This window comes from Xiphophorus couchianus, chromosome 17 (assembly GCF_001444195.1).
Source record: "Xiphophorus couchianus chromosome 17, X_couchianus-1.0, whole genome shotgun sequence".
NCBI lineage: Eukaryota > Metazoa > Chordata > Actinopteri > Cyprinodontiformes > Poeciliidae > Xiphophorus > Xiphophorus couchianus.
Window position 1 is genome coordinate 3849543 of NC_040244.1, and position 26833 is coordinate 3876375.

Genomic DNA, 26833 nt, shown 5'->3' on the forward strand with positions numbered 1-26833 from the left:
CTTGTAGACCGATTGAGAGATGGTCATTTCCCAACTTTCCTAGTTCCAATATATTTCTTAGATGCAATGATCAGTTAAAAAAATTGCTTTGGATTCTAAGACATGACAAAGAAATGACCTGCTATAAAACATTCTACATAAGTCTTCATTTCATTGGTTGAATATTTTGTAGTTTTGAAATGTAATTTTGTTTCTCAGCCCAGTGTCTGTTAATTTGTTGCTTAGTTGTTGCTTTTGCCACTTGTTCTCTAAACCATCTGCCTGTTGAATTCACAATCTGAAAGACTGGATTTCAGTGAACACACACACACACACACACACACACACACACACACACACACACACACACCTTGCGTATTTCTGTCTTCACAAGGACTTTGGATTGACTTCCATTCATTTTTCATTAATTTTTATATCCTATACCTAGCTCTGAAACCTAACATAAATTCAAGTAAGATCTTAGGTACAACCCTTTACCAAAAAACAGTACTTCTCATGGGGTCCAAAGAATGGGTCCCATTAGGAGCAGTGGGTCCTCACAAGGCAGCATTTGTTGGAAAAACAGGCCTTACAAGGTGAGAAATGCTAAAACGTACACACACAGACAAACACAAATGCATCACAGCACAAACAACATCTGCAGCTTGTGGCCAATCAAAGCTTTGATCTGCGGTCACATCCCAGCCAGTTTGAAGAATGTGACCGTCACCTGCCTTCACTCATGCGCTGTTTGTTCTCCAAAGCACTAGCTCAGGAGGGAAACATGGCATGTTCTCTTCAAAGAACAAAGCCAGCATATACTGCACACAATGTCCCAAATTCACAGTTTACCTCGGGTTGCTTCCCCTCCCACCCCCGCCCGTTTGTTCACTCTTGATCCCTTTTATGTGTCAATTTCTTTTGCTGTCATACAGGACTCGTCATACATTGCTGTCCATCTAAATGTTTAAAACGTTTTCTAGAAGGTTACAAACTGCGATTCTACCTCTAAGCCAAGCATCTGGTGGCTATCAGAGTTAATCGCCCAGGCTTCCTTTGACTGCCGTGTCACAAAAACACAGCGTTTATTGGAACGCAAGCATACGCTGTACCGTGTTGGAAAGGGTGTACTGCATGGAGGTAGAAAAAGTGTCAAGAAGAAGACACACAGGGCAACAGAAGGTTATGAAAGAGGAAAAAAGAGAAAGAGGGAGAGAAAGGAGAAGAGTGTGGTAGGATGTGTGAAACAGGCAATGACACATTTGGGCTTTTGGGAATGAAGACTTGATAATAATATGGCTTTGCTGCTTAAATAGATGTGAAACAGAGGTGTGAAATGCTCTGACAGCAAAGGTAGACCTCATTTAGTTTGTGTGCTGGAAGAAAGCAAGGGATTCAGAGAGCAAAAGGTCCAATCTCCTAATCCAAATCATGACCACAACAGCACTTTTATATAAGCTGTTCAATCTGCAGCAATATGGTGCTTTGCAAATACTTCTTCGAACTTTAATTTTATCTGATATGAAAAAAAACAATCTGTAACAAAGTATTTAAAAGGGCAGGGTGTATTTGAATTCAGCCCATTTACTTTGATAAAGTGTGAACAGAGCAACTATCAGTCATGAACTTCACAAACCTTTACCATATGTTTTAGTTGGGCAGAGAAACCCCCTGTTAAAAAATAGCCATGAAACCCCTGTGTAGAGTGAGGAATAATCTAAGGAACACCTTAAATATAGAGAAGAAAGCACTGTGGTCAGATCAGACCTAAACTGAATTTGTAAATTGCTTTTTGCTGCAAACTAACAGGTGTGAACGCTCAGAAGTTTGAGAAAAAGAATGGGCAAAAATGTCAGTCGCTAGATGTGCTAAAAGCTGCAAACCTGTTGGTCTGTTTAGCATTAACTCAGGGGAGCTCAATACAAATGGAAACTCCACTGTCGGTATATCACATAAAATCTTAATAAAGTGCTACCCCCGCGACCCGACCTCGGATAAGCGGAAGAAGATGGATGGATGGATGGATGGATTTTTATAAGCTACAATATTTAACAGGAAATTCAGCTGGGTAGTTTTAGTTCAACCTTGTCAAAGAACCAAATTTCCAATGAAGATTCAACAATCAGAACTGAATTTCAGATAAACTATTATAGAGTTGAGCAAAAAGATTCTAAAACCCTAATACATAATCACTCAGTCTTCTCATATTGTTGTAAAAGCAGCCATAAAAACCAAAAGGAAGCATTGACAGGTTTAGCAGCTTTGGAGCCGTACTCTGAGATCACAGGCCGTGTGATTTGGACAAAGACGTTTCATGGTCAGGGTTAGCGGTAATTTGCAGGGCTGAGGCGAGGCAGGACCATCCTTTCGCGGAGGACAGGTCAGGGCCTGGAAATGATAAATCCTCTTTCAAATATATGACAGTGAGAGCCAGGCAGGCGTCTGCTCTCTGTTCTTTCCCAACATTCTCCGGCCTTTTTGGAGTTTGTGAGGCCCAGCTGTACCAAATTGTCACTTTAGAGGGGAAGGCACACTGCTATCCAGGAACTCTTTGCCCGGATTGTGAAAGCTTTAAAAGGCACTAGTAGCTCTGAGCTGAACTGTCATCATTGATAAATTTACCTGCAGGAGTAAATTAATCATTGGCTTACAGTTAAATAGAAATGCATGGAGGTCTTAGCACACTTTTATTTGATTATCCTACTTTAAGAATGTTTTATAGAAACACTTTATTATGCGGCTACAGTATGACCACTGTCATTTGTATTTTGTTCACTTGGGCAAGCTAATGCTAACTTGTCTACATTTGTTCAAGTATGAAAACTGGCTTGCTTTGTCTGAATGCACAAAAATAAAAACTGCAAGAGTGACGGCAAGAGTATTACAGTTCACAATGCAATTTCTCTGCAGAAATTGCATTGTGAACTGCAAATTGCAATTAAAGTGACACAAGATCGCATTGATTCTTCCAATTTGCATCAAATGACCTGAGTGAAAGCTTTCGGCGATTAATTACAGCAGACATCATTTGCTCCCCTCAAATGATGTCTGTTTCCATATAAAGGGAACAGTATGTCTTCTGTAGCCTTCAAACTTCAATTGCAATGTCATGGACAACTTTTGCTGTTTACTAATCACTTTATCTAAACAAAAAATGGACAATTACTCCTACTGCTGGTAAAATAATTATAAATTGTAATGTAATAGGTTTTCAAGTTAAGTTGTCTGCTCAGATAGTTATCCTGATGACAGAATTTTTTTGTTTATGGGAAATGGAAAGATTTAGAAGGCCTCTTTCAGCCAGCTTACTGGCTGTGCACAGCAACAAGTGAGAACGGTTGGGCACTGGATTATTTTACAGACCATACAACAAACTCCAGTCACTGAAGCAATTCCTCTGACATTTAATTAAAACAACTGTAAAGCTTCAAACAAGCATAATAACACTCAGTTTTGAAAATGATCTTTGGTAAACCTTAATAAGTGTGACTTGTCCATTTTTAACCTATAATATGGATGAATGACTGTTCCATCATTTTTATTTATTTCGCTGAGTTTCTATTTAGTTTGGTGGAACTGTGTGAATTTGCTTAATTTCCAGTTTTTTGTTTAGATATATAAAATACTTAAGAGTAAAAGTGCAGGAAATCCAAAATAAACCAAAAAATGAAACATATAACACATTTAAATCAAAGTTTCATTAACGAGTCTAACATCTAATTATTTGTATGACTATTTAAGGAATTATTTACACATCTAACAAAAATGAATAAATTCTTATGTAATTTATTACATTTTATTAGTGTATTATTGATAGGTATCACTTACGTAAGTATTTATTAGAAAATTATTTCTTGATTTGTGCTTTTGTTATATGTTCAAAGACAATTTCACAGTCTGGTGTCAGACATCAGATGTATTCATCAGTTGTGGTTATAATGTATTAAAATGAGCTTTTCAGCTGACTCCCAAAGTGTACAGTTAACAAGCAAGTTGCCTGGTGGTTGCAGAACTCCATGGGAGGTTGCTGTGCCTGCGTACTGAATTGTGCCATTTTTCACCCTTCTGAATTAGTTGTCAGATTTCTTAATCACCAATTCCATCATCCTTTTGTTCGTCTTACCGAAGACAAGCAGTTGTCCTGTGATTCTCATCTCTGAGCGTGCTCAGCAGCATTGCTCTGACTGGGCGGAGGGAGAAACACCATAGCAACAGCCAGTTGATGGATTAAAGCTGTAGTAGAGAAAAGAAAGTCACTGTGATTACACACACACACAGTGTCACTTGATTAAAAGAAAATAGGAGCCAGAAAACAACTTACTTCCTCTTTGTGTAACAATTTTACCCCCCACATACAAACACACATACACCCGACCAGTCTGTCAATCATTTATCTGCACTGCAGGAACAAGGCATGGAGGCTTCCCCTTCGGCTACCAATCTGGTAATAATGAGGGATAGCTGCAGTGTTTCCCCCATGCTCCGCTATCATCTGTGTTAATCAACACCGTGTGGAGCCACTCCACATTTATTACTTCTTGATTAATAAAGTAATTATGAGAAAAATTCAGTGTAACTGTCACCTACCAATACTGACCTCTTTGTGTGTACGGTGGGACGCTTGGTTTGTTTTATTGCGTGGTGTTGTGTGCACAGAATTAGTGCAGGCGTAGTTTTCAGCAGACTGGTAGAAAGACGTAGCGCGGGCAGACGCAGTCGTGCATTGTAAATCATCGCAGCTGGCCAGTTTGTTTCTCAAGGTGACATTCAACCTCACCTAACATGGTGTGTGTTACTGCGGGATGCACTTTTACTTTGAAGTGGTTCTGCAAATGAGAAAACCTGTGGAGTTGTGATTAGCGAGGGCTGTGTGCTGGAGCACTTACTTGGAAAATGATCTGGATCTTTCTTCAGTGACTGAGAAAGAACTTTTAAATCCTTTTTTTGGTACAGCTTGGTTAGTCTTGGCAAAAGTTCTACTTTATAAGAAGCTCATTCAGATATTTACATACTTTGTATAAAAAGACACTTAACCTTTTTATATTAAATCAGACTTAACATTTCTCAATTAAATCACTAAGATTACATTGCCTTTAAAGAATGGGATAATGTCCAGATGAATATGTCAGTTTTCTAAGCCTGCTAGTTTAATTGACAACATGAGTTAACTGTTGTTAACCTTAAATTCTGTGCTTTTATGTGACAACAGAATTTAAGGGTACATCTCAAACATATAAAAAAAATATGAAAAAGTTCTGTATTTTCATTTCAGAAAATGTAACTCATATTACATAGATTCATTACGCACAAGGTGAAAAATATCAGTGCTTCATTTCTTGTAATATTGATGATTGTAGATACAGATCAAATACTAACATAAAATATGCAAACTAGTACATTTGGATTGAAGTGCAGAAGAAACATATCTAAAACTCTGAGAAGTCAACTGCTTTGCATTGCGTACAAGAAGCAATATTCAAATGTGTGTTTATTTGAAATAATTTTGGTGGAAAGAAGAAATAAGTCATTCCTGACTATTTTTGCTAACAAGAAGCTAGCCTAACACATTAAATGGATAAACCCCACTGGTGAAACCACAGCAAACCACTTGAGTCCTATTATCATTTCAACTCAAAACTCATGACCAAAGTCAAATGTTAGAAGGAAGATCACATGGCATTTCTTCACTTCCGACTCTCCTTCCTTTTCTTGAAAGTTTCAAACCGAGGAGCCGTAAGAGCAGAGCCCCAGCGGGCAATTTTTTTTTGTAACACTCTATCATAGTCCTGTATCCAAGCCCATTTCAAGTGCTTCACACACTGCTAGGGATTAACTTTACAATAAGAAACACCTAATTTGGAAAAAGTATTTGACTGTTTCTGGTCTCTGTGTGCGTTGTTACAGATCTTCCAGCCAACAGACTCATATGTAATGCAACTGAAAGCAGGAATTCAAATAAATTCACACTTATGACAGTAACTGTGATTGCTGCGTGTCCTATTTGATTCTACCTTATTTTTCTTGCCAATTTACATTCTTTTGTTGCATCCATATTTTTCCCACTTTTCACATTTCTATTTATTCTCAATCTCTTGATTTTTCTTTTCCACCACCTCTTTCCCCCTCACTCCTCTACCTTTCTTCCTCTCTCCTCCATCCCCACGCCGCTGCTGCCTCTCTCTAGCGGTGGATTATTTTTGGTCTGCCTGGATAATTTCAGTAAGAAGTCAAGCTCAGTGCCAGAGAAAGTGGAGCGCATATTAAAGAGCCACAAGACAAACAGAGACATCAAAACGCTCCTGATCTTTTTTCAGCACCTCAGCAAGAGACAGTGCTGAAGATTTGCTTTAATATTTATTAATACGCACAGTGGAAATTGCAAATACATTTTCTCTCCTATAACATTTTTCACACTACATAATGAATTGATTATCTAGTGTGCAGTGTGTAATACAAATATTTCACAATCAAAATTGTAGAAAATGTATTCTCTTTCACATAAGGTTACCTTATAAAACCAGGGTCCTAAGCAATTCTAAGAAAAGCAGGAACATGAGTCCATTGGGTATCTTGAAGTTTAAGTATCGCTTTCTGAATCATTTACTCTATCAACCTCTGTGCAGCATGTTGAAGGATCTTTCTGCTGAAAGCCTACAGACTTACTGAATTGGTTTGAGCCCCTCAAATAAAGTCCAGCAGTTTTAAAGGCATTGTAGAAAATTTTTTTGTCTTCCTGTCTTCTGCTTGGGAATACCAAGGTTTGGGATGTAAGAAATGTGTACGCTTAATAATTCAGCCAAGAAGCGAGACTGGTGCTGATGAATGTCGATGATCCCGTCAACCGTCGGAGAGGTCTGAGAGCCTGACTGGAGAAGGCAGATTATAGCGCATTACAGGCAAAGAGGATGATGGCAGTTATTAATTTAATAACAGCTAATGGAAAGATGACATGTGTAATGTTTGAGAAGCTCAACATTGGCTTTGTGTGTTTGTGTGTGCGTTTTCTTACCCCATGCTGCTGCTTCATGGTAGCTCAGTTTTCGGTTAGAGCTCAGTAAGAGGAAAGCTTACTGTGCTGTGCTGACCTAACTTATTAAAGACTCTTTTGAATGCCTGTGTGTGTGGGCGACAACCACCAGTTACACTTTAGATAGTCTCTGTATGTAGGCGGCACATGATCGGCTTAGGGGACAATACTCTACAGGACACACGCACACACACACACACACACACATACAGATGTTAATATCCTCTTGGGCAGCTCTGACTCACACAGTCTACTCTCCGTCTCTTTAACGGTGGTGACTCAGAGAGGTAGATTGCCCTCAGGTGTCACGGTGTAAGATGAATAATTCACCCCAAGGACCCCTTCCCTACTCTCATCCTCTCTCTTTCTTTTTTCCTCTCTTTCCCTGCCCTTTCTCTCACCTCTTTTCTCTCACCCTTAGAGGCTATGTTATATTTCTTCCTCCCTTTCCTACACCCATAATTAGTCTGCGTGTGAGGAAAGTGGCAGCATATGTTGCAGTGAATCAAAATGGCAAAGGGAAAGAGAGTGAACGATAACAGAGCAAAATTATAAATGACAGATTTGGTCCAGAAGGTTAGGCTTGGCAAACAAATGAACACAAACAAGATCTAGCAGTTACTTGAGGGGTGAATTACAAATGGAAAAGCAGTAGAAAATATTTAAAAGTATCAAAAATCTTCCTATTTATAAAAATCTACAGCTAAAGAATTGATATAATCATATTACCTACATTTAAGCTAACATGACTAATTTTTGCATGATTTTCAAAATCAAAACTTGCAGAAACAAATTATACAAGTCACCAGTTCAATTTTATGACTGAGCCAAGTCTTGATTTGTCTCCCTGAGTTAGATATTTTTAACATGAACTCCAGCTTCCTTCCACAGTCCATTCCATAGTTACAGTGCTAATGTGACTATTTCGATTCTCAGATTGCCAGTTTACCGCTACAAAATATATGCATACATACAGCACATAGCCTCAGAGGCTATTTGTTTTCTTAGGCCAGGCTTTGTGGGGCGAGTTTCTCTGATCTCCCCTCTACATTGTCAGACGGCAGGTCCTGTAGTCTCGCTCATGTGTTTACAGGACCACTCAGTAGCCATGTGCAGCAGACATGTCTGATAGAAGGCATACTCTGCATTTGATGTGGCAAGGTATGAGGTATTGTGGTGTCCAAACAAGAACATGCTGCGTGACCGCATGCCGAGCATCACAGCTTCTCCGTGGGCTAAATCACCAGCCCGCTAACCCACCGGCTCATCAGGAAGTTCCTGGTAGTCCCATATGCCGGTCCGCCCCTGCTTGGTGGCTTTAGCTCATGGAGATGGTATGAGCAGTTTCTGACATTGTTTAGTGTTACAACCTTAATTATGCTTTTCTGAGAGATCTAGCTGTCAAAAGTGTAAACTTGAAAATAATATGCTAAGAAAATAAAGTGGATTTTGTGGAACGTCAACTCATGTCAAATCTTTGAAATATGTGTTGTTTTCATTGCACTCCCATTCAAGTGCATGTGTATAGGGATTATAGCTGTAGGCCTGTTACTTTTGCCATGATGTCACAGTCTCATTTAATTACATTTTCATTTCATATTAAGTGATCAATTGGCCATATGAATTAAATTGATATTCTCTAGAAGTGCCTGCAGGCGGTCCGTTCTATATATTAATGAATCAGAAATTAAGTTCAAGATTTTCAAATATCCACCATGCTGAGGTGAGGGAAATGGTCAACTAGCATAGTATGAGACTCAATGTTTTGTTTGGGTTATTGCTGTCATACTGAAGGAAGGCGACATCACTCCTTCTTCTTTTGTTTTTTTATGGGTTGTCCTCCAGTCAAACGACCAGCAAAATTTGTGCATGTGGAATTTCAAGTTCGTAGACGTAGACATGGGGACTAGCGACGTGATACAAGAAAGTTTAGAATTTTTCTACTGTTGTTGCTGATGCTGCTGTGGCTATTGCGTCTTGTGTGTTGGGTTCACTCCGAGTGTCAGAAATTTTAGCTTTTCACTGTCGTTCCGTGCTCCAGGGGCGTCAAACCTTTGGGCCATATCAGTCTGAATGTTCTCACAGGGCTGGTTGTGCCAGAATCTATTTATTGAATCCATTGACCTGTTAAAAAAACAGTAATAATTAGCTGTTGGTTTCAGCATTCAATAAGTGTTGCTTAAAATGATAATAATACTAAACACATTTTCGGTCCATTTTGTGATTTTTTTGTGTGTTTTTTTGCAATCAATTTTCACAGATTTTGCAGTGCTAATTTTTACAATATTTGCACTATTTGAAAAGTGACTTTTTTTTAAATTGCCGCATCGATCATGATCACAAACTATAACTTGACATCAAGTAAGGCTGAAGCAGCAGTCACTTAAACCCAATATTTTTGGCCAATTTTGAGAAAAATTAGCAGTAAAATCAGAAAAAAATTACTGATTTTGTGTGAATTTTGCAGATTTGTTAAAAACTGGAGGGACTTATTGATGTAATTCGGAGTCTAGAGGGCCAAATAAAAAGCTACAACGGGCCAGATTTGGCCCCAGCACCTTCAGTTTGACACACGTGTCCTAGTGTGTCGAGCCTCTTAAACAGCGGTTGCAGCGATTATGTAGCAGTAGAGTACATGTGCAGTATATGTGGTGTGAGAGTTATGAGTTCATGTTTTGATATGTTCAATAAGTGTGGCAGTCGGGCGTAACTGGTGAATTGTGTATACAACACAATCAACTATGTAGTAAAGTCATACTGAGAGTTATTTTCTATGTCATTGCATCACTATCCTTATACAACCAAAAACAAGGCAGACCTGCATTAACGTGACGAGGCTATTAAAACTTAGCACAAGTATAGCCTCTAGCTTCTATAGGGTATGGCATAATTATTTGAGGAATTATGTATGTTTGTCTAAGAGCATTGGCACAGGCCCCAATAGTTCCCTCCTCCTTTCTTGTTAGTCATGAGAGATGTCATTTAGACGTTCAATATTAACTGAAAATTCTGTTAAAATGCAAAATGTTGCATATTTTGCTCTATTTTTCACAAAATTTGCCTTCTTGCTTCTTTAATCCTAGTACGCATCTGTATTTGTTCTGATCCACTAAGCTGTTCTCATTCTGTGTCCCTAATGCATCAATAAATGTCAAACATGAAAGACGAAGAGGATAAAAATATCTGTTTGGACAACTTACGGTGCTATTTCAGTGAATTCACATTTCACTTAAGCTTTGAAGCTACTTAAGAAGCCTTTTCTGTCATTTGCTATTTCTTTACCCACTCATGTGAAAACAAAAGCTTTTTCTCTCAATATCAGACAGCAGAAGAACAGAAGAGTTGAAAACCTAAACAGTTCTATGTATTTCAGAGAGGAGAAAGAGAATCAAAGAAAATTTGCAGTTTACATCTTTTCTATTTTGTCACAAGTTCATTTCCTGTCTGGCGAGGTCACATCCTCTCTGCCAAGATATGGGTGAATCCTCCCCCACCTTCTCGATCACTTACATTCAAACTCACATCCACACACTGACATTTTTTCTCACCTCACCCTTTTCATTTCCAAAAATACCTTTAAAACCAATTAGTGGGATTAATTTCACTTATAGTAAGTTAATTATTTTGTGATGGATTGTGGAAAGGAAGAGGCCAGGAAGAAGGGAGGAGAGCAAGAACCTGAGTAGAGTCCTCAGGGGAAGAGCTAAACTTAGTCTCTCTTTTTAGTATTTAGTCTCTCCGATGCTTGCTCTTCATCCAGATATTCTGTTTGTCATTTTTGTGAGTCTGCTATAGTGTTTTTTTTCTTTTAGATTTTTACTCACTTTCAGTCCAATCTCTGAATCACTCCCAGAGGGTCCAAAAATTTATTTTACAAAGGCACTCACCACTGACAATCCGTTATTTGCAGAGTAAATCTGATGACAATAGGTATTCAGGTGGTTAATCACTGATTGTTATGAATTTCTATACATTAATATTTTCAATAGGTCAAAAGCATAGCCTTATGTGCAACAGGAACTTGACTTAAGAGTCAGTTTTGGATTAACCAACTTTTTCAATTGGACTTTTATTAGAAAAACCTTAAAATAACTCTACACGGTGTCCGTTTATAAAACACAGTGAAAATATCCCAGTAAATGTTCATCCATTTCTAAAAAGAAATCTTCACATATCAGCATTAAACATTTACCTTCTCTTACACAATAGAAGACTATATACATCTTGTGTTCTAACTGACAAAATGGTTAGGACGCTCCCTAAGAGCTACTCATACCGTCTTTGGTTGGAATAACTATACATCTACCAGTCTGATATTAGGCTGAGAAAAGTTAGCCCACTCCCCACTTTCAGTTGTAAGATATTTAAAAGGTTTTTCTTGCATGTTCACTTCATTTAAAGACACCCCATACCGTCTCAATGAGATTAAGATCTGGGCTTTGACTCTGCGCAGGACTTTCTTTATGTGAATTCTCATTTAGTATTTGGTCGGTCCAGTTCTGCTACTGCTTTTAATTTCTTACTGACAGTCTTACATTTTCCTCAAGCACTCTCAGATGGTAGAATTCACGGTGGTTGTATGATAGTGAGATTGTAATAATCTTCTAACCATATGGCACTAGTGTGACAGATACATCTGTGTGATTTTAGCCACTTTAACAGAAAAGAGAATGGGAATGACCCACTTTGTTTCTCACCAGAAATTACATTTTTACTACATTTTAAATAAATGTTTAATAGATATTTTTAGATATTTTTTAGTTGATGCTGGTTGTGAGGATCTGGAAGCCCTTGCTTTTCTTCTTCCTCCTCTAAAGCATCTTTTGAGCCACTTACAGTAGTTTTCAGGATAGTAAGCTCTTTGATTGGCCCACTTTTGTTCTGTGAAAAGCCGGGAGGCGAGGTGGCTTGTGTGTGTCGTGCATCCACTTCTTTACAGTGCCGCGGAGAGACTGCTGACCAAGCTTATGCCTTGATGTGCTTAAGCCTCTCCACAAGGCAAGACAAAACAGATAAATGTTGCACACACAAAGGTCAGACTTCCACCAATCTTTTCATGTACTTTGTCCACAAAGCAGATTAAAGATTTTGTGCTGAATACACAATTATCCCATGAAAAAGACATATTGCCTCTCAGTCTGAGCAGTTGAATACAGCATAAACAACCTACTGGGATTAGGTTTGCCAGTTCTTCACCCTTTCTCGGTTTTCTTCGAACATATTTATGCCCCACAACCCCCAACAACAGTCATGCTGGTAAAACTTTCCCTTCAAACTGCCACATGGCATTCAAGTATTCCTGATTATTTTAGCTGGAAGCACCAAATTCCACTAGAAAATAAGTCCAGTCATACCATTACTGCTCTACTTAAGAAGTACCTCTGGAAAACATTTCAAGCTGTGTGTGTTGTTTTTTTTTTTATCAGTTATTCCACTCTTTTATTAAAACCAGTTTAGGAGCAATAGAGAGAGACACAAAGTAGGCTGTAACAAAGACCAGTTTAAGGATGACACAGAGGGAGACCTTTACAGAAACTGACAAATGTATGTGTGAGATGGTGGAGCTGGTGTGCAAAAAGTAAATGTTTACAATACGTTTTGATGGTTTTGAAAGGAGGAATGTGTTGGACAAAGAGGTCTGTTCATAGCTTGGTATCCAATAGCACTATGACTCAGAAATACTGGCACTTGTTTCTGTGCGTACTGTGTGTGTGTTTTACACTCTACTTTTGCAGCCTAGCAGCACATGAGAGCTCACTTGTTTATCTAAAAAAATAAAAAATAAATCACATATCTGTAACATGTGCCACAATTCTCAAGATGTTGCTCATTTCATACCAATGGGAAATGCTCATTTTGAGTTGTGGTGTGTGACTGCCTACGTTTGGAACTAGTGTACGTCTTAAAGTAACATGCACAGATCCTCAAACGTAAAGCACTTTGCTCTAGTTACATGACACCAAAATTGAGCTTATTAGTTTAAATCCAAAATGCTATATGTGGCAGAAAGCTAACTGGTCTTTTTAAATTATTATTCACATTTAATCAATTTACCATAAAGTCCCTTGAGGTAAAATCTCTTTTTCGGGCCAGACTGAGTCAAGAAGTACACTTGTCTTCTGTATACAAAATAAATAAACATAAAATAAATGCATTGTAAGAGTAAAAAGACAAAGAAAAATTGCTAATTTTTGCCATTTGATTTGATCCTAATTTTAGCTCTACAGATGGAATGATACGCATCACTGCTTTGCTGAGCTACAAACCTTGAGAAATTCTGATAAATGGTTCAGATAGATAACTTTCACTTCATGTCAGTGCAGTCATATTGGATACTAAACTTGGGGTTTCTCAGCAGTTTCAGAGTTAAGTTCTAGTTTTAGAGGACCTGCTTGACGTATTTTTGACTGGCAACTAAAATGATACAAGGGATAAATCTAGGTCAATACTAAAAGAAAACCTGTTACAGACTGCAAAAAACCGCAAAGGTCCACCTGCTACAATGGAATGGTTTAGATCAAAACATGTTAGAGTTGTCTTATCGAAGTCCAGACTAAAACCCAATTGAGAATCTGTTCTCAGAGATGGAAATGCCTCTTCACACAGATGCTGTCCATTCGATCTGCCTGAATATGAGCTGTTTTGCAAAGAATGGGCAAAAACGTTTATCTCTAGATGAGGAAAGGTGGCACAGACATAGTCCAAAAGATGTGGAGCTGTAATTGGTAGCCTGGTAGTATTGCCAAGTGTGATTCAGGAGGGACAGGAATCCAAACACACACCACACTTTTCAAAACTTTATTCCTGATAGACTTTAATAACTGTGTATCCTTTGTCATCCACTTCACACTTGTATTTTTCTATTAGATTTAGAACAATTGTGATTGCATTGGGTATTCTGAGACAATGCCCTTGCCATGCTTGCATAACTTTCCTCAGATATCTCAACAAGGACAAAAATAAGCACAGCTCTTTTCCTTCAGCCCATATTCATAAAAGCTGTGTTTGTTTACATGTCGGATGAGGTGAAAATATGAACACATATCCTTGAGAAAAGGTTGTTACCATGTGAATTTTGAATACACACACACATATGCTGTATGATCGCTACCAAACAAGCTGCACAAACAGAGGGAGTGGTCAGTCTGGCATCACAACTAAAACTGTGTGAAGACCGAAACAAAAGTGACATAAAAAAAGAAGGGAAAGAGTGAAAGAGAACAAGAAATCGGGAAAGTTGGAAGTGCAGTGAAAGGAGAGAGATGATGTTACTGGAGCGCTTCAGGATGACTCATCCATAAGCTAGTGATGCCTCACAGAAAAACACACGCTCACAACAAGTACACACTAAAACACACAGCGCGCAAATATTTAGTCACACGCCTGATCACATATCCAAACGCGCGTTCGTATGCACACCAGTACACCAGTGATCCATTAGCCTGATACTGATTCAGATAGACGTGCATGTTGGTTCAGCAGCTTGTTTCTAATGAGCCAAAATGGCCGCTACCGAAGTGGAGTTTCCAGGGCAGAGCAGGGAACGGCCCATGGGGCAGAGAAACTGGGCGAGAGGGAAGGATGAGAGGGGCTGGATTTAAATGGAGCTCATTAGCTCATGGTAGCCGTGAGAGGTCCCTGCACACAAAGGAGAAACATACACACACACCACAGCAAACACACAAAAGCAAACACACATGGATTTGTGCACTAAAGTTTTTTTCTTTATACAAAAGAATTACAGAGAGAATAGGAAGAATAGGAGGGTAAGAAAAAAAATCCAATTTATGGCTAAAGAGAACGACTGGCAAAGGTAGTGACTCCTGCAGATGGTGAAGAGACTCACTTGTGTTTGTGATTTTTTTTACCCCCTCCCCAGCCTTCCCTGCTTGTCCACCCACTCAACATATGTCTTCCTCTGCTCTCCTTCCTCTATTCCTCTCCACCGTTCATAATCCCTGCTTAATCTATGAATTTTATGTCAGTTTTTTTTTACTATTGACAGAGCGAGAAGTGGGTGGCACACATGCTTTTTTTGTCCCGTCACAAACAGAAGTGAAGTCTTTTGTGCTTCTCTTCAGCTCTGTGGTGTATTTATATCCATAAACTGTCTCATACACACACTGTGCCATTTTTTACTTGGTAGCCAAACTCTCATCAAAGGGCCGTTTGATTTCTTCTATTGCAGCTCGGGCCCCACATATCCCAGTAGACTGGGGGTATTATGGAGCACGGAGAGGCTGTGCTGTAAGCCCAGCATCTACTATGATCCAAAATTATAAATCTGCACCAAAATAATAATAATAAAAAACTAAAACTCACTGGCTGCTTGGTATTTGTCTCATACAATTTGCAATCAGCTTTGCCTTGTTTATTAAATTGTTCTTTTTATGTGAACAATACATTTTTAAAGTGCCTTTCAAAAGTATTGACACCCCCTAAATGTGTTAGATTTTGTCATATTAGAACTACAAAGTGTAGTGTATTAAATTAGGAATTTTTGCTTCCTTGACTACAAAGTAGCAAAATTGCAAAGTGGAAAGAAAGAAACGTTATTTTTTTTCCAAGTAAAAAATCTAAAAAGTTTGGAGTGATTCACTCTTGCAAGCCTTTTAGGTCAGCCTTGTAGCTCTGAACAGCAAAACACTTAAAGTTTTGCACTTACTTACGGAGTATTTGTGAACATCAAATTTCAAGTCCTGATACAGACGTTTAGTTGGATTTAGTTGGCCATCTTTGTATGAGCCAGTGGTGAACTTTTGTCAGACTGTCTTAATAATTCTTTATAATAATTCTTTATTTAATCAGGTAAACCCTGTTGAGATCTAGATCTCATTTTCAAGAGGGACCTGAAAAAAACTTCACTCCTCGTCGGGGAATCGAACCCCGGTCTCCCGCGTGACAGGCGGGGGGTCTTGGTAGGTTTCAGTTGACCTAAGCTCTTTACATTTTTAGATGATGAACAAAACCTGAGTATTGTTTAATGACCTTTATGCTTTAACCAAATTCACATCTTCGTCCTTGATCTTTGTGGTGTGTTCCCTGGTTTTTATGATGCAGTTTGTTCACTTATAATAGACAGATTAAATTACAAAGAGATTAAATCTATTCACTAATAAGAAGTCACCCTAAGGTGACTTCTGAAGGCAATCGTGGTGACTGGATTTAATTTGTGTGAGTCAGTGTAAAAGGGGTTGAGTAGATATGTATAAAAAACTTTTCAGCTTTTTATTGGTTAAAGACTAGCCACACCATACATCCTCTTCCTTTTACTTGAATAATAATTTTTTGGAGAGTGAATTTAATGCATCTTCAAATCCTTTGATTATATACTTAGAAATCTCATTTAAAAATTAGCTGGAGCTTCTACTTCTGTGGAGTGCACGAACACATACAGTAAATATTTTAAGAAATTATAAAGGTTGTTAAAAACGAATAGACTGATTTTTAATGATTTAAACAATTTCTCTTTCCCTGCCTCCACTGCAGGATAAGCAGCTAATGGCTCGTCTTGGATGTCTCAAACAGATGATAAGCAGCTGCCTCAAACTAACACATTTTTTTAGTAATCAATTGATCAGTCCAAGCTGGCAAAACTATCTCAAAACAAAAACAGCTAATCAGACAGCAGGTGTGGCCATGTTCATTTTGAGAAGTATGTTGGTTTTGTATAATGTTACTGGGTATATTATTAGAGTTGACTGTCCCGAAACTGGATTGGAGCAATTCAGGACTTTTCTTAAAAATGCTTAATTATATGAGTAAAATCAGATCTACTGCTGCCTGCTAGCTTTATGCACTAACTTTGTACGTAGTTCACATCTTTCCACATGTTACGATTAGCAAGCACAGAAAACATCAGTAAGCTAAAATTAATATATATTTTTTAATTCGCATTGATTCATTATTATTTGTGTAAGTTCAAATGCTGAAATGTTTGATGTTGTTGCCTTTCTAGTTTTCAGGCGACAAGTTTTATATTTTTTAATTTTGTTTTTTTACTCAAACTTATTTCTCTTTGACTAGTCTGTGCATTGTCTGTGCAAATAGATGAAATTAGATACAATTTGTCTGTTAAGTTAGATGTGAGGATTATGAGAATGTTCTAAACACTGCATGTAAACATTATCTGACAAAAATATTTATTACATTTAAATAGCCAATTTGTATCCTACATATGTACGTGTAGAAAAATAAATTGCCACACAATTATGGCAGCTCTGGCATAATTGGCAAAATGTCAATACAGCCACTGGCAGCCTTCTCATTTTCAGGCTTGTGATTACATACATACATTATTGCATATAGGCTTTTTTTGCTCCAACTTTGCACACACGGCTATGAACAGTACCTCTCTACCATTGTCTGAGTCTTTAATATCATGAGATGCAGAAGAACAATATGTAAACAGCAACGTAAATCCCTGCATACAGAAGAATTATTTGCAGGAAATGTACTTATTTGCTGAAACTTTTGGAAAGCATATTGGAAAGAGAATTTAGTTTGGGAAGCAGAAATATCTTGGCGTATTGATACCTGACAGGGTATTGGCTGGTGTTTGCAAAACGAGCTAATCCAGGAGCAGCAATTATTGTTCTTGGCTCTGATTGGCTGTAACCCAAAACCAGAGACAAAGAGAGTAGTGCCAAAATGTCTTGAACTCTGTATATTATTGCGTATGTAGGTATATTTGGCACATAAGCAGTTCTAGATATTCAAGGGGGGCATTTAAAGTTATTATGTATTTGATATCAAGGGTCTACTGTAAGTTAAAGAAATCCCTCTCCCCAGCCACTTGTTCCAGCTCCTCATGGGGAATCCCAAGGCGTTCCCAGGCCAGCCGAGAGACATAGTCCCTCCAGCGTGTCCTGGGTCTTCCCCCGGGCCTCCTCCCGGTGGGACGTGCCCGGAACACCTCACCAGGGAGGTGTCCAGGAGGCATCCTGACCAAATACCCGGGTCAAATACCTCAACTGGCTCCTCTCGATGTGAAGGAGCAGCGGCTCTACTCTGAGTCCCTCCCGGATGACCAAGCTTCTCTATCTCTAAGGGAGAGCCCAGACACCCTACGGAGAAAACCCATTTCGGCCGCTTGTATCCGCGATCTCGTTCATTCGGTCATGACCCAAAGCTCATGACCATAGATGAGGGTGGGAACGCAGATCAACCGGTAAACCGAGAGCTTCGCTTTTTGACTCAGCTCTCTCTTCAGCACAACGGACCGGTACAGCGCCCGTTTCACTGCAGACGCTGCGCCAATCCGCCTGTCAATCTCCCGCTCCCTTCTTCCCTCATTTGTGAACAAGATCCCGAGATACTTAAGCTCCTTTTTAAAGTATTGAAATAAATAAACATAAAAAGATCATTTTTAGGGGCGTGCCGTGGTGGCATAGCGGTTAGCGCGACCCGCATTTGGAGGCCTTGAGTCCTCGACACGGCCGTCGCGGGTTCGACTCCCGGACCCGACGACATTTGCCGCATGTCTTCCCCCCTCTCCTTCCCCGTTTCCTGTCAGTCTACTGTCATATAAGGGACACTAGAGCCCACAAAAAGACCCCTGGAGGGCTAAAAAAAAAAAAAAAGATCATTTTTAAATGTTCATTTGGTAAATTATGACAAGTTGTTCAATCCCTAAGCCACAGACTAACTATCTGTATAGATTACATGAGAAAATATGTCATTTTTAGACTTAGGCATTTAGAGGTGTGTGAGTTGTATTTTCTATTTAAAACTACAGCTAGAAAGCTATGAGTTGTTAAACTGACAACTGATGAGTTTACCTGAGCAGGCAGATTAATGAATGAACCCAGTAATACCAGCTTGTTGTACTCCCTGTGTTGCGCTATACTGAGCAGAACAACAAAAAGGTCTCGTACTCAGAGCAATAAGCACCAAGAAGATTATTTATACTTGCTCATCAATAAACTACAAAATAAATGAGATCGATAACATTATTATTACAGTAACAAAAGTTAAGCTGTCAAGAAATGCAATTTGCTGCTTCTCAAATTGAAATGAAACCAATTAGACCATAATTTGCTTAAATGTTTCTACAATTACCACAACGCTGTGATCTTGTTACCCAAGATTCCATATAGAATGTGTAAAATCTTATACCAACCATTGCCTCTGAGGTTAACAGCCTTTACCATAACTCTAAATAATGAAAAAAATATATTGTCACATTCAGTAACTTGAGGCCATTTGAGCTATTTCATTTCAACTATAACTGCTTTGATTAGGAACATGGTGTGCTGCTACATCTATTCCCAGGGCCTCACTTCTCCTGTGCAGGATGGGCAGAGCCTGAGTCATAAACTTAACACTCCCTCCGAGACCATGCCAAGCCAGACTCTCCAAGCTAAACTATGAACACACATTCATTAGAGCTTTATAGCTGTCTTGGCACGTTGGTTAATTACAGGCATGCACACAGATTTTTTTTTCTTTTTCTTGTTTTTAAGGTTCTGAGCTAGGCTACACTCATCTTTTAAATCTGCAAAGACATTACTACGACTGTGCTTTGCTTGATGACTCACCCCGGTGTGTTGCTCGACCTCAGACTACAGCTTCCCATTTGGATTCACAGAAACACCATTGTATTGTGTAAAGCTTGCGAGGGAACTTATTGATCCACAGTCAAATATCTTCACCTTGATGGCCTTGTAGCATAAGAAAGATGGCTTAATTAATGGAATTTTTATGGTAATGTCTTTTTCTATTTGTTTTTTGGGGGGGGGGGTTATCACCCTGCAAGGGATCTTTTTCAAATTAGGCTGACAGGAAAGGGTGAAGGAGAGGGGGGAAGACATGCAGTAAACGTCGTCGGGTCCGGGAGTCGAACCCGCGACAGCCGCATCGAGGCCACGTTGCCTCTAAATGTGGGCCGCGCTAACCCCTCCGCTACCACGGGACGCCCCTACGGTAATGTCTTTTATAGGTCTCGGCCATTCGTATTTGCTGCTGATTAGTAATAAAGAAGGTTTTCATAGCATTTTCTTTGTAATAGCTATTTATCAATCCCTTTGATTTGAAGAATATCTCTGAATTTTGTCAGAAAACAGCCAGGAGCTGTTGCAGGAGTGCAATCAGCAGCACTGTGGACTTTTTTTTTTCTTGTCAATTCATGCACAAGCAAAAGCCTGCCAAATTATTACTATTCAAACTGGAGCGTGAAATATCCACCAGAGTGTAGCACAAGGACTTTTTGGTAATATTTATTTTCTGGAGATTTTCTTCAAAGAGCTGCCCTAACTCATGGTCTGTGACCGTGACCGTCTAAATGGCATCAAACTGTATGAAATCACCACGTATGGCCTGATCAGGTGATCCGATCTCTTGTTAAATGACGTTACTGTCCCGGATTGACAAGGCCTTCAAAGATGTGAATTGTTCCAATATTATGAAAGCTGGTTCTGTCAAATAAAGTTCCAGGTATTTATTTAAAACCACTCTCAAACAGTTTTGTAGCTGGAAAATAAAACGTTTCAGCTTTTAAGGTAATTTATGTTTTACTTTATCTGTTAAAAGGATGCGCAATTAATTGGCTTTTTATCTTATTTGATATTTCTTATTACAAAATTCTCAAAAACGACTACAGACAAAATGCTTTCTGAAAGTTATTTTGTCACATTTTGTCATGGTTGTGATTTGACTAATTTGTTTCAATGACTAACATATTTTGTTACCTTTTTTTCACCTGTTCAAGTAAAAAAAAAAAAAAAGTTAACTACTGAATGGTGAAGACTGACCCGTGTGGTCTGATTAAACCAAAGAGCTACTGTAGCTTAAATTACTAAAGAAGTTTATCCTAGTTCTGACAGAAAGGTGGCAGAACCTGCAATGTGTTGCAGTTTGATGCATACAAACCTGCTTTAAGAGCAGACTAACTCAAAAACCTAAACCACTGTGATCCACAGGACTCAATGACAAAGGTGCTGAAATCAGCTGAGTATAGCTTACGGATTCAAGAACAATCCATATATAAATGTGTTGCAAGTATGTTGTCAAAAAAAGCCTTAAATTGATAGTGAAAAAAATTACTCACAGTTTGTCCGGGTTAAATGAGGGGATGTGTTTCACAAGCACGGAACCAGATTGACTACCAAGCAGACATCGATAGTACTGACTTGAAATTATTGTTTCTTTTGTATTGTTTACACTTGAAAAGCCAAAAACTGAGTACTAATTCAAAAGGAATATGTGATTATGTTTTTTTGAGACTTGTTTGTATGGATGATGTTTGTGTTCACGTTACCGACAGTTCTCTGTTTTAAGTTGAAACAGGTAAAGACACTCGTTCCTGACTACATAAGTCAGAGTATTCTAACTGCTGGAGTAAATACAGGCTACAGTCGTTGCTCAAGGTAAAGGGAGATTGATAGTTAATTGCTGACTACAATGATTTTTCTCATCTCTAAAATTAACACGTCAATTTTTGTATTTTTTTCAAATTTCCATAGTTTTGGCTTCCCTTAAACATCTTGTTAAATCTGAAGCATCTGGTTGAAGCACACTTTTCTTTGCAGCTGCATGCCTCTTGAAAGAGTGAGAGCAGTGAGTCCTGCCGGCAGGCTTGGCAAAGACGTGAAGCCAGAAAAGGAGGGGGCGGGGGAATCACTGAAAGTGGAGGTTGGATGTTTGTGCTGTTATAAAAGACAGTGCATTTTTCTTGTTTTGTTTGACACAAAGAAAATTGCAAGTTGGCCATTTGACAGGTTTGGAAATAGGGTGTCAGGGATAGATCGTACATGAGGTACAGAAGTCTAGGAAATGGTGGGAATGTTCACTGTGTTGTATGAAAGCATGTCATGTCCATGAACTGCATGTATTTTAGATGGTTATTTATAGAATGTGATGCTTTCAAACGATCTGTTCTATACAAGACTTTTAGTTTTCTAATGGAAGTGTCCCTTGGATAGCTATAAGAAAATGCATTGTTCCTTCAAATCTTCCACTATGAAGTACAAAGAAAAAGGTCAAAAAGGCTTAAATTTAAATTCAGTTTTGGTTACATTTGCATAACTTCAGACTGTAAGTTTCTCAAAACTCCAACCATTAGTTTCAGTAAATTCAAATTAATTTTCAATATTGAAAGAGAAGTAGTAGTTTAACTCAAAATATACTGAAATTTGTGCTTGATTTATTTTAAAGTAATCAGAGTGTGTGGGAACAATGTTTCTCTTGGTTACAAATATAATATGAAACACCGGCCCATTCTTCTTACAAAATAGGAAAGACAACAGAACATGCAATGTAAGCAGATGAGTTTTTGTCATGATGAGTATATAATTCCAGCCCAAATGCAGAACACGACACAGGAGAGCGATACATATAATAAGTGAATTTATTACAACAGCAATAATAGAATGTACTGAAGATTGCGGGTCCTTTCCAGGGGGAAGGAAAAGGCTCACGGAGTGGTCGGCTCACTATAAAGAACACAGCGAGGAGATGGTGCGTTCACAGGGTGTAGGAGACGGGAGTGATGACAGAGAATTGGAGCAATCTTACTTGTTGAGTGGGAGTTTGCAGGTTTGGAGGGATAACTGCCGTACTCGGGGTTCTTGATTCCGTATGATCCAGGTGGAACAGCGCTGGGCCACTGAGATCCGGAAGGCGGCGAGGGAATGTTGTTGGGGTGGGGACGGACAGGTAGGTTTTGGCAGGACAGAGACAGAGGAGCCACACGACTGCCAGTCGGGACATCCAGGAGGGAACTGCGATAGCCGGAGGAGGTGAGTCTGGAAACTCGGGCAACCAGTGGGTAGGTTCCACAGCGTCACGAGGGGGGAACCCAGGACTTCTCAGGAAAGACACCTGAAGACAGGAGACAACAAGGAGATTCACTAAGAGATCAGACACCGAGGAGAAAAACAGAGACTAGCTCAAGGGGGCTCAGAGGTACCGTTACTGGCTAACACTCAGGCGTCGAAGTGCTGGCAGTCAGCTCCTCTTGTACACCTTGCCTGACGAGCAGATAGATCACAGGTGCGCTGGATGACAACACCCCACTCCAGAGAGAGAGGTGAAGCTGGCGCCATCTGGTGGCTAGATGGTGAATAGCAGCAAGCCGACCTCCACAAGGGAAACCAAGAACCCCGGAACACGACAGTACCCCCCCCTCAATGGTCGCCACCTGGCGGCCGAGATGAAGAGGAGGGAAGCGACGAGCGGTAATCCGTGATGAGGGAAGGATCTAGAATGAAGGAGCCAGGAACCCAAAGGCGATCCTCCGGACCGTAGCCCTCCCAATCGACGAGGTATTGCCAACCGCGACCTCGTCGACGGGAGTCAACGATCCGGCGGACAGAGTAGGCAGGATGGCCATCTATGTCTCGGGGGGGAGGAGGGGGCTCGGTAGGAGGGCAGAGCGTGCTGGTCTGGACGGGCTTTATCTGAGAAACGTGGAAAGTGGGATGAACTCGGAGGGAGGCTGGTAGACGGAGGCGAACAGCGGAGGGATTAATAACGGATTCGACCTCAAAGGGACCAACAAAACGGGGAGACAATTTCTTGGACATTGACTTTAAAGGAATGTCTCGGGACGATAACCACACCTTCTGGCCGGGAGTGTAGGTGGGAGCCGGAACCCTCTTACGGTCTGCCTGTCGTTTGATTTGTTCGGCTGTGCTGTTAAGGTTGTGAATTGTGGATTTCCAAATGGTCTGGCAACGACGGATATGGTGGCGGACTGAGGTCACCGAGATGTCACCCTCTTCAGACGGAAGTAGCGGGGGTTGATAACCTATGGAGGCTTCAAAAGGGGATACACCAGTTGCGGCAGAGATAAGGCTATTATGGGCGTACTCGACCCATGGGAGGTACTGACTCCAATCTGACGGATTGGAGGAGGTGAAGCAGCGGAGAGTGGTTTCTAAATCCTGATTAAGCCTCTCGGTTTGGCCATTCGTCTGGGGATGGAAACCAGAAGTGAGAGAAACCTTAGCATGCAGTGCAGTACAGAAATTCTTCCACACCCGGGAAATAAATTGTGGTCCTCGGTCCGATAAGATCTCTAGCGGTATGCCATGCAGGCGGAAAACGTGTTTAATAAGCAACTGGGCCGTTTGAAATGCCGTGGGCAGTTTACGGAGGGGGACAAAGTGGCAGGCCTTAGAAAAACGGTCCACAATCGTTAAAATGGTGGTCATCCCCTTGGAGGGTGGCAATCCTGTGACAAAATCTAAGGAAATATGAGACCACGGGCGTTTGGGAATAGGTAGCGGTTGTAGGAGACCAGATGGAGGTCGGTGGGATGCCTTATTACGTGAGCAGATCGTACAGGCTAAGACATACTCCTTAACGTCTTTATGGATTGAAGACCACCAGAATTTACGGTTGACAAGGGCAATGGTACGACTGATACCTGGGTGGCCCGAGAATTTGGAGGCATGAATCCACTGCAGAAAACGGGCACAGACAGAGGTGGGCACGTAAAGTTTAGTAGGTGGGCACGAGTCGGGAGTGGGTTCAGATAGTTGAGCTTGCCTGATAATGTCTTCAATCTCCCAGGTAACCACTGCAACCGTGCAGCTGGGGGGCAGGATAGTGGCGGGAACCTTCTCGGAATCCCCAGGCGAGTGAAGTCGGGAAAGGGCATCCGGCTTGATGTTACGAGACCCTGGACGGTAGGAAATGGAGAGGTTAAATCTGGAGAAGAATAGTGACCAACGTGATTGACGGGGGTTGAGTCTCTTAGCTGACTGCAGGTAAGAGAGGTTCTTGTGATCGGTCCAGACCAGCACTGGATGCTCAGCCCCCTCCAACCAATGCCGCCATTCCTCCAGAGCCAACTTGATGGCCAGAAGCTCCCGATCCCCTACGTCATAGTTACGTTCAGGAGGAGATAATCTGCGGGAAAAGAAAGCACAAGGATGAGTCTTGTTGTCTTGGGGGGAGATCTGGGATAATACGGCTCCCACTCCGGTGTCCGAGGCGTCGACCTCGACAATGAACTGTTTGGATGGGTCTGGCTGAATGAGAATGGGAGCATTAGCAAAAAGGGTTTTGAGTTGTGTAAAGGCGGCCTCTGCCTCCGGGGTCCAACTGAATGGAATCTTGGTAGAGGTGAGAGCGGTTAGCGGGAGGGCGGTTTGACTGTAATTACGAATGAATCGGCGATAGAAGTTGGCAAAACCCAGGAAGCGCTGGAGTTGTTTACGGGTTTGAGGAGTCGGCCATTCCAATACCGCTCGAATCTTTTCCTCCGTGGGTCTCACCTGTCCGCCCCCAAGTATGAATCCAAGAAACGACACTGACGATTGGTGGAACTCACACTTCTCAGCCTTGATGTATAACTTGTTTTCCAAAAGACGTTGCAGGACCTGGCGAACATGATGCTTGTGATCATCTAGAGACTTAGAGTAGATCAAAATATCATCCAGATAAACAAACACGAAAACATTTAGAAAATCCCTCAACACGTCATTTACGAGGGCCTGGAAAAAGGCTGGAGCGTTAGACAACCCAAAAGGCATCACCAAGTACTCAAAGTGACCTATTGGTGTCTTAAATGCTGTCTTCCATTCATCTCCCTGTCTAATACGGAGTAAATGGTAAGCATTTCTCAAGTCAAGTTTTGAAAAAACTGTTGCCCCATGAATAGGTTCAAAGGCAGAGGATAACAGAGGAAGGGGATATTTATTCTTAACGGTTATGTTATTTAACCCTCTGTAATCGATACAGGGCCTAAGGGAACCGTCTTTCTTGCCAACGAAAAAGAATCCTGCTCCCAAAGGAGAGGAGGAGGGGCGGATTATGCCGGCTGCCAGAGAGTCTTTAATATATTTCTCCATGGTTTCTCTCTCTGGACGGGAAATGTTGTAAAGACGGCTTGAGGGTAACGGAGCACCGGGGAGGAGGTCTATGGCACAATCGTATGGTCGATGTGGGGGTAATGAGAGAGCTTTGGACTTACTAAAGACCGGAGTTAGGTCATGATATTCAGGTGGGATGATCGACAGATCGGTCGGGTCTGCCTCCTGCGGGTCTGCTGGTGGTGGACCTGGGGGAACAGCTGAGCGGAGACAAGATAAATGACAGGAGGTGGACCAGGATTCGACATGTCTGTCTGTCCAGTTGATTTGGGGATTATGCTGCTGGAGCCATTTAAAGCCAAGGATGATGGGAGAGTTGGCCATGGGGAAAACAAAAAAAAGGGGTGAGTTCGCTATGATTTCCAGAAATAATGAGATGTAACGGTTTGGTCTGGTGAGTTATTCGGGGTAGGGTGTTCCCATCAATGGCAGCGACTCGAAGAGGGACAGAGAGTGGCTCAGTCTCAATAGACATTTGTTGAACTAAAGTACAATCAATAAGATTTTGTTCACAGCCTGAATCTACAAGAGCAGACAGTGGGACAGATTGATTTTTACAGATCAAAGTGGCAGGTAGTGACAGGCGAGGAGAATCTTTCTTTTGCAAGTGGTCCGCCAGCCTCCTCACTTCCACTGGCGGACCTGGGAGTTTGAACGGATTGGGCATTGGGCGAGGAAGTGCCCTGGGGATCCGCAATACAGGCAGAGCCGAGAGGAAAAACGTCTCTGTCGCTCCTCAGGAGTGAGACGTGTCCGACCCATCTGCATGGGCTCAGGATCCTGAGGAGCCTGCGGAGAAGAACTCGCTGGAACAGGTTGAACTCCTCCATGAGTCTTAACTGGCGGTTCTCTATATCTTCTCTCCCTAGTACGGGACCGGATCCTATTATCGAGGCGAATAGTTAGACTGATCAAATCTTCTAGGGTCTCTGGTTCATCTAAAGTAGCTAATTCATCTTTTAGAGTTTCGTTAAGAGCGTTAAAATAAACGCTCTTTAATGCAGCTGTA

At 40.7% G+C, this 26833-nt stretch overlaps 1 protein-coding gene and 1 long non-coding RNA gene across 14 annotated transcripts in view; one reads left to right on the forward strand and one right to left on the reverse strand.

The window, feature by feature from the left end:
- Window positions 1–26833, forward strand: part of cacna1c (calcium channel, voltage-dependent, L type, alpha 1C subunit) — a 195568-nt gene that overhangs the window by 19158 nt on the left and 149577 nt on the right. The gene's annotated exons all lie outside the window — the stretch shown is intronic.
- On the reverse strand, window positions 22338–23002 carry LOC114161256 (uncharacterized). Its single transcript, XR_003598973.1, has 3 exons — window positions 22914–23002; window positions 22520–22825; window positions 22338–22437 (listed from the first exon to the last, which is right to left on the reverse strand). It is a non-coding gene; the product is annotated as an uncharacterized LOC114161256 (long non-coding RNA).